Source organism: Copadichromis virginalis, linkage group LG7 (assembly GCF_057382275.1).
Source record: "Copadichromis virginalis isolate Kocher_CV1m ecotype Utaka linkage group LG7, C_Virginalis_male_GT1.1, whole genome shotgun sequence".
Lineage (NCBI taxonomy): Eukaryota > Metazoa > Chordata > Actinopteri > Cichliformes > Cichlidae > Copadichromis > Copadichromis virginalis.
Window position 1 is genome coordinate 59,403,922 of NC_140624.1, and position 12,010 is coordinate 59,415,931.

Sequence of the window (12,010 nt, forward strand, 5' to 3'; positions counted from 1 at the left end):
AATACGGAAAAGATTTTTTAAAATGTGCGGTCTACTAGTGAGCAGCAGTGAAACAGTTGTACTCACTCACCTGAATACTTGGGAAGAAAAGGTAGTATCGACGTGATGGGCCAGCTCTAGCTGAGGCAAATGTAGTGCAGAGGACAGGCCAGCCAAGCACTGCAGTGGCAGGAGGGACATGCTGTCTAGTCTTGGGAGCTCCAAACAGCTGAAAAGCTGAATCATCAGGGAGCGGCAGGTGTCCTTCCTCTCAGTGCAGCCACTGAAACAGATGAGTAAGGGGAAAGAGGAAAAAAGGAAATTACACAGAGTGGGAGGGGGGCTGCAGCAGCACAGAAGGGCAGAACTGGATACTCCCCTTTTCTTCTCTCACCCCTCCTCTCTCAATCCTTTATTTTCAAGTGGTGAGCTGTGCAGACTCTGGCCTCCTCCCTCACTGCCTCTCTTCCTGTCTGGTAGTGTGCAATGCAGGCTGCTCCCAATCCCTGTACAAAGCATCAACCTAAGCAAGTTCCTACTTGATCCAATTAGAGCATATGTCAGCAAATCAGAGACAGGCAAACTGCTGTAGCCACACCCTCTAGCACCACTCCCCATTCATTATGCTGGTCCAAAAGGGTGTGTTGGCTTTTTCCTTTTTTTATGCAGAGAAAGCAGCCACATGATCCACCTAAGGGGATAAAGCTGTTGTATCCTACTCATCTCAAGCATCAGGTCTGCACAAATAATAACATGATAAATTTGAGAGAGAGATAGAGAGAGAGAGAAAAAGAGAGAGAGAGAGAGAGAGAGAGAGATAGATAGATAGATAGATAGATAGATAGATAGATAGATAGATAGATAGATAGATAGATAGATAGATACTGTTCTTAGGCATTTCTAGCCTTAAATATGGTGTTATGTATTTCTTGGCCTAGATTTCAACATGTATCTTGGTATATAGTATTATGTTTCACTGGATAAAATGGGGATATTGATTCCAAAACTGGCACTTCTTTTTGTATAATGATCAAGTGTGACAGAAAGCCCCAAGACTACCAATAAAACTATTAACTTCCCTCCCCCACTCATACCAGGGCTAGAAGGACAATCCACAGTCCATAGTCTTCTGGATGTGTCGGGGCTTAAACAAGATGGAAACATCTAGAAAGGTCGGGTCACTGCAACACTGAACACTGACACTACTGTGACCCTTTCCACTTACTCAGACAGAATTAATACCATTAATGGTATTTTTTGGAGATGACTTCCTGTGATATTGTGTCCAATATTGATTAATGTTCCGCTTTTGTGTGTGTGTGTGTATAAATATATGTATAAATGGAAAAAGTCTACATTAAAAATATGTACTAAATTACTAAAATTATGTTAAACAGACTTTGACTTTAACAATTAACTCCGTTTTCAGAGAGGCTAATCACAGTTTGTTCAATCAACTCTGATTATGTTCTCTATTAGTTAGGCACATGCATGAGTGCTGCAAAAAACAGAATGCCATCCTTGATGGAAATCCAAGAGTAGAGTCGCCATTATAAAACAATGGACTGAGGAACATGAATGTGTGTCAGTCCATATGGACATTTATCTTGAAAATATCTACTAAATTACCAACAATTTAGTAGTATTTATTTAACTATAGAAATAATTTTACAGATTTTGCAGAAAGATGCAAAGCAGCACAAATGTTTTTTTTTTTTTTATCCGATACTGTAAATCTCAAATTGCTAAATAGTGGAAGATGTTTTTGTCTGTGTATGTTTGCTTCCCTTTCTGTAAAAGTCCCCCACACTATATTCAGTGTTTGCATTCAAAATACATACAGGTCTAAGCATGTCAGAGTTTTCCTAAACACCAAACTCATTTATTGTTGATGCTTCAGAATGAAAAGAGTAGGATGAAACTGAGTAAAGATAAGAATATATGTAGTGACAGCAGTTACATTAATATATTCAGTTTTCATGTTTTGTCTTTAATATTTTCAGTAAAACAGCTACAACTTTCACTGACAGCATATAATATAGTTTTGCCTTTTTCATCTGTTAATTTAGGAGTTAACACAAATTTACTCTGTCATTACAACAATTAAGTGTATTCATCCGAGAGTATAGAATGATTTTTGTCTATCACTGGTTGGTCCTGAGGTCTGAATCTGGGGAAAGCTCATGTAATCACATAGAGAAAATCATCATCAAAAACTATCAAATGTCCCTCAAAACTTAAATAAAGCTGATCCTTCCCTGTCCTGAGTTTTCTGTTTTTTTTTCTATCCACAGCTGTGCTGAGAGCTAACATGTGAACTTGTTGTTAAAAAAAAGACACAGCTTTATATAGTAAGCTATTATCTAGTATAAACTTTGAATTTAGTTGTGTTTTTTAAAAATGAAGAGCTCCAAAGATGAGATGATTGGGCAGTTTTCCGGTCCTGGTTCAATTCTGGTGCTGCATCATTATAACCTGCAGGATGACAGAGAAAAACGCATGGAGGTACTTATGTTTGGCAGCTGCATATAAATATAAAATAGACACACATTTACTTTTAAACAGCCATGACTATGAAAATTAAATGCTGACTGATCCCAGGAATTCTACTCTGCACAGTTGTTAAACAGATATACACAGGTCTCTTTGTAATGGAGGATGTCACTTTAAGAGAGACAGACTTGACCTCCTGAACTATGAATGATGAAGATGATAATGTGCTGACTTTATGCATCTACAATCTCAACAGGGTTGTCTAATAAGAACAGAGAACCTATCCACAAAATCCACTGCCACTCAGGTATCTGTCGTTCACTCATTTATTGAACAAGAATCCAAGTTACACATCCATAATGTGAGTGAGGGATTTACTGTAAAATACTGTATGCTGTGTGGTTTAGTCTCACGGACGCAGACCGCTAACAACTCATCCCTTTCCTGTTGCCATTTGTGCCATGTGTGGAGTGAAGGTAGTTAATTTCAAATGTAGTGGATCCAGAATTGATCCACCAAGGCTAGGCACTGCATCCACCTACGATGGCTCAGGAGCTCTGTTAGACCATCACTCTCCATGACAGGAACTGCCAATCAAAGCTGTCATTAATAACCAATTTTACAGCATTCAATTTAGTAATTAAAGTCAGACTTATTAGAAAGATGACTCACTGAACCTAAATCAGTGATTCTGATTCTGAGATAACTAATGCAGCTATTACAGATAACGTTACAGTGTTTAAAATGGTCACCACTGAATGTCAGTAGATTTCAGATTGCAGGTCCCTGAGTTCTGTTTTCTCAGACCCCACCGTACACACTAGAGGGTGGAGGGTCCTACCATCAATACCCCTTACAATGGTACGGCAGTCCACTAGGTTGTACTGCATGCCTTTATGGTGGGACCAGCTGCTGCTGAAGTGGATCTGGAACCAGGCAGGGACATGAAGTATGACAGGATCTCTGGGAGAGTGCGTTTACACTTTGCTGGTTTTTCCCTAGGTCGAAGCACCACCTGGGAGTCTTCCACTTCCAGCTTCTCTAACCAGTGGCAGAGATTATACAATCCCAATCAAAAGTTTAAAACAACTTGAAAAATGGAAAAAGTCATATTTTGCGTGGCTGGATCCTAACAAAGTTCCAAGTAAAGCTTCGACATGCAGCACCAAGAAATTGGAGTCAGACAAAACATTTTTTGAGCATGCAATTTATTGAAAACAACGCTTGAACTGAAACAGGCTGTATTACAGCTGATCAAAAGTTTAGGACCACACTCCAAAAACAACCCATAAACCCCCCAAAACATAATTCAAAGTTCCAAACATGAACTCAGTAATGACTAGCTCGACCATTATTGTTAATCGCTTCAAAAATTCATTTTGGCATGCCTGATGCAAGCATTTCCATGAGGTAAGTGGGAAAAAACTTCCTCTGCCATCCATACCTGTCAATGGAAAATTGTACTTAGTAGTCAGTATAAGCTTTTAATGATAGAATACTGCATGATGACCTTTTTATGACTTAGACCAGTGGTCCCCAACCAGGACCCAGGTCAGACTGACTACTTTTTCTTTTCAAATATTAATCTATTGCTATTAAGTGCTGCATCATTCTGGGGCGCCTGATCCTTTCTCACGGCACACCAATGTGACGCATTGGAAACCGTTTTTCAAGTGGTCTTGATCGGGACTGTATGTCCCAGGAAGGCAACTTTCTCTCAAACTGGGCATTGCTTTGATTGTTTTAGCTTTGAGACATTGCACTAAAAGATTTGTGCAATGTGTTGCATTTTGAAGAGCCAGCAAGAGAATAAATCCATCAGTAAGTGTAAAGGAAATACACAACACCGGTGAGTGATATTGAAACTCTGACCTACCGGAAATCTCCCTAACCTGCTTGTGCCAGAAAACTCATCAAGATGGCAGTCATACATAAGACACTGTTCAGCATTAAGATACACAAGTTTAACAGTATGTTATGAAGACATCCATAAGACAGACACTGAAGTTTTTCCTCTCAAGAGTGACACAAAGACCGAAAAAACTACAAGGGACTCTGTATATCCTAATAACAACAACACTCATATTAAGGTAGGTGGAAATTTTTTATTTATTCCTATTTGCGTTATGTTTCTCATTCATTAGTCATTGAAGAAAAGTATGCTAAAGAACTTGTGTACACTTTAGTAAGCTGATATTTGAAGGAACATGAACATTTGTATTCAAAGGTATTTTTCTATGCTATTATAAAGGTCCTTGTCAACCATAACTGATTGTAAGCCACGTTCAAGTTTTTAAAATCCTTTTAATTACTTAAAATGTTGAATGAAAGATGTGCACCTATTGTGGTTTAGCCTTTTTCCTGTGTGTTTAAGGGCAAAGTTATTAACTACACTGTTTATAAGAGAAAACCTCAGACACAGTCTAAAGTATTTAACATAAAACAAGCACCTGAACCATGGGACATAGATGAGTTTGCACAAGGAGCAACACGGTCTGAGCTGTCTCGTAGAGGGGAAAGAACCTGCAGACTAATACTAAAGGGGAATGCTTTCTTTCTTTTTTTTAAACTCTGCTTCTGCTTCACTTTGATAGTCTTTATGAACATTGGATCCCAGGAACATCCCACAAGAATATATCAGTACTATTCAAGAAAAACTATCCAAACTAAATACAGTCTATGATGAGTTCCTTGTTTGAGCTCAACGGTAATTAATTAGTAGTGGAAATAATTTCTGGTATGCATTACAGAAATATAGCAGTGACAATAATATTGTATGCTGTAATCGTACTGGGCAATTAGTGATACAAAAAAACTGTTTTACCCTGTGAATAAAAGTATATGTTTTTGTCAATGTACCATAATAACAGAAGCGAAACGCAATATTGTGTCAGGACAATTCACTATTTATGCACAATAAACAAAGGAGCATAGCGCCACAATTTCTATTCAGCGCCAGACTTGCTTGTAACCTATATCACCAATTATGTTAAGAAAAATGACGTATTAACTACTACAAAACACTGACCTTTGTGGAAATGCTTGGAGCAGACTAACATGTGAGCTGGAGTGTTCTGAGACGTTATATTTGATCTTTGAATGGCTGCAATCCAGGCCACCCGTCGCCTCTTTGTTACTTCGGAAACATGGCTCGAACAATTTCTCTTCAACGACGTAATCCGATAACAACCGATCTCTTTACCCGTCAGCTTTCCGTGGCTGTCATGCGACCGGCTATTGCAGTTAATAATACAACAGCTTCTTGCCATTTTTTGTGTTTCTTTTTATCGCTGTATAACTGATTTCAATTGAAAGCCTGCGTGCACTAGTACCTCTTGCCACGAGTTCCCAGAATTCTTTGCGGTTTTACCCCTGAATGACGTCACATTTTCAATCTCTCTCTATTGTGGTTGATATGGGGGTAGGGACGGCCTTAGGGCATCTGGGGAGTCCCTAGGGACGTTTCCCTAGAAGGCCTAACCTGGGGGATGTGGCCATGACCTGGTTAGGAGCTCTGGGGGCTCTTAGATGGTGTTTTCCTTGTGGCTGCGTACAGCAGAGATGGGGGAGGGTCTGTGCTGGCGGACGTTGGTTACTGGCCTGGTAGCCTGGCTGCCCCTGGGAGGGTCCGGGACGGGCGTGGAGGCTAGGGGGTCTGGGGCCGGGCCTTGGGGGCTTGGGTCCTGGCTGTTGTGTCACCGGAGCAGTGGGCGGGTGGGTGCAGGGGACCTCTGGTGCATCGGCCCAACTAGGGGGCTCTCTAACTGGTGGGGAGTTGTTATATCTTTGCAGGTGGTCTCCTCACTACAGGAGCTCACTCTGCAGGTGGGGGGAGATATATAGGAGAGGTGGAGAATGAAGTCAACCTGGGTGTCTATTGTCTTGTATAGTTTGAGAGATGATTGGATGATGGGGTGGGTGCAGTTTTCTCTGGGGTGGAGTCGGGTGGGCTGCCCCGGACTCTGTGGGGCTGGGCGGTGCTGCTGCTGCGGGCCCCGGACCGGATGGGCCTGGGCCCCCTTGCCCTGGTGGGTTCCAGGACCTCCCTGGGGTCAGCTCCCCCGCTGACCCCAGGGAGGGGCCGCTTGCCCCTCCCTTTCTTCCCTCCCCATCCTCAGCTGCCTCCCTATTCCCGCTATACCACACCCACCTTGGGGTGCAGGTATGTCACCAGGGTGCAGGGGAGGCACTCTCCCTCTATCCCCTTCTGGCCGCCTCTTCTGTGCCTCAATTTTATTCTGCAACCTAGACATCCACATTACTCACACTCTCACATAACACATACATATAGGGCCTTGGGGGTGGGCACGTTTTACAGCATCCAGAGGATGGTCGGTGTACTCCAACCCACCTCTGGCTCTAGTGCCCTACCCTCAATTTTAAATGCTTTAGACACTAAGGGTTTTCGGGAGGAGCCGTGCTGCTCTCTGAGAGGAAGCTAGTACCATGCTCTCCTGAGTTTTAAATGCACTTTAGAACAGCACACAGCAACACTACATATGAGCGGGCGTAGGGAGGTTTGAGGTCTTCACTCACCCCAGTTCTGTTAGCCGTCAGGGCTGGGGGGCTGGGAGGAGGTGCTGGCCGTCAGACTGGGGTCTGGGATGCGGGGCCTCCCTGCTACTGCAGATAAGGAGGTGGTCCGCTTGCCTCCACCCCAGAGAGAAGGGTTACATCTCCTGGGTCTAGGTGCGGCTTGCCCCTCTGAGGGCGGGGGTACCTGGACCTAGGATATAGAGTATGTTTGGGGAGTGTGACTGTCTGTGCAGTGTCTATTTGTGTCTGTCTACACGTTGGGTGAGTGCCGAGTATTTGGTTGTGCATATGGGGTGGGAATGCATGTTTGTGTCCGCGTGTGCCTGTTCGTCTGTGTCTATATGTCAGGTTGGGTCTTAGACTCAACCTCTCTGGGTACATCTCAGGCCCTCTAAAGTACGGAGGCCTATCTCCCCTCACCACACTCCCTGCCGGTGGCTGATGCCCTCAGACGTTGGTGTGTTGGTGGTCCTTGTCATCTGGGGCTGGGCGCTCATGTATGTACCGGCTCACTCCTGGTGGCCGATTGGCGGGGCCAGGCGCCTGTGGCCCGGCTGGGCTCCTTCCGGGGGGTGGGATGCCCTCAGGCCTCTGGGCCTGAAGCTCGGTCCTCTCTGGCACAGCTGGCTGCTGGCAGAGCCCACGGGCACGCCACTGCAACCCCCTCTGGCCTCTGCTCCATAGCTGCGGGGTGACCTCTCGTTTGGGGCTCTACTCAGCTCTTCCCAGTAGGGTGGCACGGTTCCTCCCCCTTTGGTGGTCCTCCTCGGGTCCTTGTACTCTGGGGCCTCTGGATATCTGGGGCCTGGATCTCCTCCATACCTGCTTCATACCCTGGTGGACGGGGCTATGGCTCCCCACGCTCCCTAGCAGATCGTTACATGGAGAAACCTTTGGAATACAAGCATGCTGATCCACACAGGTGTACACACAGGTGTTCACAGACGCGGACTACACCTTTCTTGGCTGCTGCCTCAAAGCATATTGTGCGCTGTCTATCTTGCGTGCTGCACAATATCGTTTATTATTTAGTAACTACTGTTATCTACTGCTAGCTAGTTTATTGTGAAGGTGCTGTTTTTTTATTATGTTGCTCTTTGTTATTTGCTTTCTCTTCTGTTTTTTTTTCTCCATACAGGTGATCCAGGTGTTTTGTTTGTTTGTTTGTTTTCTTTCTTCCCCCCCTTCTCACCGTCTCTTCTCCCCTTTGGTTTTCTTTCTCTCCCTCTCTTTCTTTCATTCTTTCTCCCTGTCCTATCCCCTAGTCATGTCTGTCCCGTTTGTAGCAACCAAAAATAAAATAAATACATAATTATAATAAAGGTCAATCAAATGGACCAATATGGCAAGGCCATGATGATCCACTTGGTAAAATAAATCCGCTTGGCATCTTTCTTGGCCTTAAGACAACAATTCTGATGGCTAAAGATCCAAACGGGACACAAAAAAAAAAAAAAAAAAAAAAAAAGGCTGTGGAAGTCCCTGTGTTAATTTTAAATATGTTAATATTGTCTATTTTCTAAAACGTTCAGATTGTCTACTCTTATTTAATTCACTTAATGTAAAGAATTCACCTGCTTGCTGCATACAATGCTACTATTGCACATTCACCTAATGTATATAATATATAACGTTCTTCTTCTCTCCCCCTTTTGCACATGTCGAGGAGCATGTCAGATTACATTTAACTGCATGTTATACTTGTATAACTATGCATGTGACGAATAAAGAATCTTGAATCCTCCAGCTTCAGTGTGCTAATGTGTTTATATTATTTCAACCATAGCTGTGTAGTTAGTGATCACGTAGCACACCTTTATATACCGGCTAGCCCAGCTTCAGTAACCCTACAAACCTTACTACTGTTTAGTTTTCTGTAGAGCTGTACTACAGTGGCCCCTAGAGACAAAGCATGTACAAACTCCAAAGCACATACAAATTTTGGAGTTTGTACGTGCTTTGGAGTTTGTACGTGCTTTGTCTCTAGGGGCCACTGTACTGTACATCTTCAGAAATCCATCAATCAGAACCAGGGCTGTGCAGAGAGGTTTAAAGGGGCGGGTGCTCAAAGTTAAAAAGGGGCACATTGAACCAGGCTGAATAACAACAACACACATTCATCAAGAATCTAATATGGGCAACAAGGCAAAGCAAACGTAGCCGATGCTTTACCTGATGGGTACAATGTTGCTGTTGAGGGGTTGCTGTGGATAGTGCTGGAGGGCAGGGCTGAGTTGATCTGAGACTGTAAACATTAAAAAGTCCATAGGAGAGATGGTAGCTGATTAAACAAGTGTCATGAGATAATAACAAAATGCAAAGATTGGTGACAGCGCTTGGAACCATAAGGCAACAAAAAACTGTGAGAAATAATTTAGGCTCTGTCTGTGATTCACTCTTTGCTTCTCTTCTTCCTTCCATCCCATCATTTCATATATCACTCTCCACTTGCTGTCTATCTGAGAACAAGGCACAACTTGCTATTGCAATAAACTATAATCTAATTATCCACACCTAACAACTCTTGCACTTAATCTAAAATAAAATGATGACAGAAAAATGTTATAGCCTCACACAGCTCCTACTGTTTCCTCCTCATGTCCTTGGAAGGCATGTCTGGACAATGTTATATCATGAGTAATATTTTTTTTTAAAAATCCATCTAAATAAAACACACACATGCACGCACACACAATGACATTTTAGACTTTCTTCAGAATACTGTATATACTATGGGCATCATGGTGTTGATCCAGAATCTTTTTTTTTAAAATTATTATTATTTATTACTAGAGCTACAATAATAAAGCAATGAGGAGGGGGAAGTAATAAATATGAAATAATGTCATTATGATGATTCCATTTGTTTCACTATCCACTCTGTGCAGGGCAAAGCTTATTACATTTTTAAACTGTAGAGATACAATAATTTTACTGCTGTAAAATCCAAATTTTGTCTTATTTAAAATATAAATCTAATATAATCTGCTTCTTAATGTATGTTCTTTAAAATACAGTGTTTTTTTAATATATTATAATTATAATAATGCATAATTATGTGGACATGCATATTAGATCGTTTTTTAGTGAAATATAATCCCTCCAGAAAGGCAGGAAAAGCCCTGTAATTTGCTTTAAAACTAAATATGTTTCTAAATACTTTAAAACTAAATATGTTCCCTAAAACGGTGACAGAGCTACAGACCCATGACAGCCTTACACAGGTAGCCAGCAGCTATGACCAGCACTACTTGTGCAGTTAATAAAAGGACAGGTAATGTTTGTCGCGCTGTTGCACACACAGCACGCTCGTTTGTTTCAGTTCGTCAGTTGCAACAAGACAGCTTACCAACGTGTACAAAATAAGCTAATACTCCTGGGTGCTATACACTACAGTGTACGCTGTACACCTACTTACTGGTTTTGTCGCATCAGTCTGCGTCTCTGAGTTAACTTGTGTTTCTCCTACAGCTCCGGACCGGAAAAAATGCGCGTGCTCTTTGTGAGCTCGTTCCCGGCTCGTAACGAGCGCGTTCTGCCGTTAAGGGCGATCATTGGTTAAATGTGATCATGTGACTGATGCAAGCTAGATCCTTTTATTTAGCAAAATTGTGATTAATAGTTAAATATTATTGTTGAGGGGCACAGACAAGACTCCGCACGCACACACACATTAAAAAAAAAAAAATATATATATATATATATATTTTTTTTTTAATAGTTGCCTCAACAAAAGGGCACCTTGGGCACCCATCAGGAAAGGGGCGGGTGCTCAAGCCCCTCTAGCCCCCCCACCTCTGCACGTGCCTGATCAGAACATTATTTAATCTTACATTTTTTTATTTTTTCCCTTGGGGGGGGGGGGGATTCCCGCGTACCACTAGAGGGAGCCCATGTACCATGGTTTTAGAATGACAGACTGGATGAATGAATAGAGCAGCGACAGGAAGGAGACACTGGGGAGGATTTTTCTCAAAGAGGAGACACCAAATCACAGCTGACTTCATTCAAGCGCCTTGAGGCGACTTTTGTTGTGATTTGGCGCTATATAAATAAAATTGAATTGAATTGAATTCATTCTTTAGCAATGGATGATTTCATCATCCTCAGTAACTAGACTCAGGTGAACGGGTAATAACTGAATAGATACAAATGGGTAACAGTATGAAATCATAACATCTGCCTTGCACTTTAATGACTTGTGTGTGTGTGTGTGTGTGTGTGTGTGTGTGTGTGTGTGTGTGTGTATAGAGGGCGACAGAATCAATTATTAGCCAACTATTTACAGTAAACATATTTACTTACTATACCATTTTAGATTAACTACAACAACTGTAGTGTACTTGGTTCAAAGGTTCAAAGACAAAGTAATTTCAATTAAGCTTTAATTAGTGTAAACTGGTAGATAAAATAATACAAAGTGTGGAGAAAAATAAATCAGATTTTGGTTTGTGTGCTACAGGAAAAAAAAACAACTCATAATAATAATAAAATAAACCAAACACCTAAACAGTTTGACTGATTTGTACAAGTGACTTTCGCAGCACCTTATCTTCCCTCACACCCAACATTTCTGTTCATTTTTGCTGTGTGGAAAGGGAAATCAATCTGAAAACCCCAAATTGATATTTATAATTTTGTTCACTATTATGACAGGACTTAATAACAGCTCAGTATTAACATGATAATACTGCTGTAATGTCTAAACGTTGCAATACTCACATAATAGCATGAGAAATACCAAGATATAAACCAAGTAATAGCTTGTATCAACAATTGTTATGGCTGAAACATATTAGACTAAAATGTGAAAGAAGGGGCCAAAAACTATGGGCATGGGTAACATACAAAGATGCCTATGAGGCAAAACTAGTTATTAATAGTTTAATATTACCCTGCTATAAGAATTATTAATACTGAGCTATTGCTTGCTTTTTTACCACAGTGCATCTTGATCCCCATGTGACCTCAGTGAATGCAATGTTACAGATAATAATGCCCA

At 41.7% G+C, this 12,010-nt stretch overlaps 2 protein-coding genes across 7 annotated transcripts in view; both read right to left on the reverse strand.

Moving 5' to 3' along the window:
- The window catches only part of nrg1 (neuregulin 1), a 72,213-nt gene extending 61,558 nt beyond the window's left edge, over positions 1-10,655 (reverse strand). For 3 of the 5 annotated variants that reach the window (XM_085464485.1, XM_085464484.1, XM_085464482.1), the window contains exons 1-2: positions 9,181-10,654; positions 71-2,454 (exon numbers count right to left, since the gene is read on the reverse strand). The gene's annotated coding sequence lies outside the window, so the exon portion shown is untranslated. Of the gene's footprint in view, positions 1-70; positions 2,455-9,180 lie in introns of all 5 variants that reach the window. The other 2 variants (XM_085464483.1, XM_085464486.1) reach the window with 2 other exon arrangements.
- A 721-nt stretch (positions 10,656-11,376) lies between these two features.
- The window catches only part of slc38a9 (solute carrier family 38 member 9), a 25,101-nt gene continuing 24,467 nt past the window's right edge, over positions 11,377-12,010 (reverse strand). For both annotated transcript variants that reach the window (XM_085464487.1, XM_085464488.1), the window contains one exon: positions 11,377-12,010. This exon is cut by the window's right edge and continues 1,054 nt beyond it. The gene's annotated coding sequence lies outside the window, so the exon portion shown is untranslated.